This window comes from Ochotona curzoniae, unplaced genomic scaffold (genome assembly GCF_017591425.1).
Source record: "Ochotona curzoniae isolate NIBS_2020 unplaced genomic scaffold, NIBS_Ocur_1.0 scaffold_4683, whole genome shotgun sequence".
NCBI classification, from domain to species: Eukaryota; Metazoa; Chordata; class Mammalia; order Lagomorpha; family Ochotonidae; genus Ochotona; species Ochotona curzoniae.
This window is the reverse complement of record NW_024467121.1, coordinates 17,429,816-17,430,720: the sequence shown is the minus strand read 5'-3', so window position 1 is coordinate 17,430,720 and position 905 is coordinate 17,429,816. Positions and strand designations below refer to the sequence as shown.

Here is a 905-nt window from a genome sequence, read left to right as displayed (position 1 = left end):
CTGTTTTCATTAACTGCTTTGTGTATCTCTTCATGTTCAGTTTCAAGGCTCAGGGCAACAGCCTACAACATCATCAGTGGAAGCTTAGTCTGGCCAACTTCTCCCCACCACCACTCTTCCCAGGCAATTGCTAACTATGACTCAGGAATTCCTTTAAGAAACTACTATAATAGCGCAAATTGTTTTTATTACATTGTTGGCACACGTGGTACAATTTTTGATTTCCAATTTGGCCCCTAATTCTGGATGCTGTTAACTTCTAGCTGCCAAACGCCTATTGCCTTTATGTCTTGAAAAAACACAAAGAAAACTCAAACACTTAAATGCTATTAGAAAAGCTTGTTTGTGCTGCCTTAATTTGCTACCAATCAAAGTAAATCAGTAAATATTTGCATATAAATAAAAGTTCTTGAATTTGTCTACTTTAAAAATATTTATTTGAAAGTTACAGAGATGTGTTTGCCTTGGTAACACATATACTAAAACTGGATTAATAAGAGAAGATTAGCATGCCTCCTGCAAAAGATGACTTGAAAATTTGTGAAAGTTATAGAGAGGGGTTTGGGGAGGAGAGATGCAGAGACGAGAGAGAGGAAGAGAGAGAGAGAGAGGCAGAATGAGAATCTCTCTTCCATTGGTTCATTCCTCAAATGGAAACAAAAGGTAGGGTTGGAACAGGTCAAAGCCAGGAGCTGGGAGTTTCACATGAATGCAGTGACTTAAACACTTGGGCCATTGTCCACTGCTTTCCCAGGCATATTATCAGGAAGCTCAATCAGAAGTGGAGCGCCAGGACTTGAACCAAGGCCCATATGGAATGCTGATGTAAGAGGTGAAAGCTTAGCTAGCTACTCCACAATGCTAGTCCCAAACTAGCCCACTTTGTAATATGTTTTAATTGTTTT

General features: G+C 39.3%; 1 pseudogene; it reads left to right on the top strand.

Annotated features, from left to right (window-relative positions):
- Positions 1–455: 455 nt before the first annotated feature.
- LOC121148278 lies at positions 456–551 on the top strand (annotated as a pseudogene).
- The last annotated feature ends 354 nt before the right edge of the window (positions 552–905 follow it).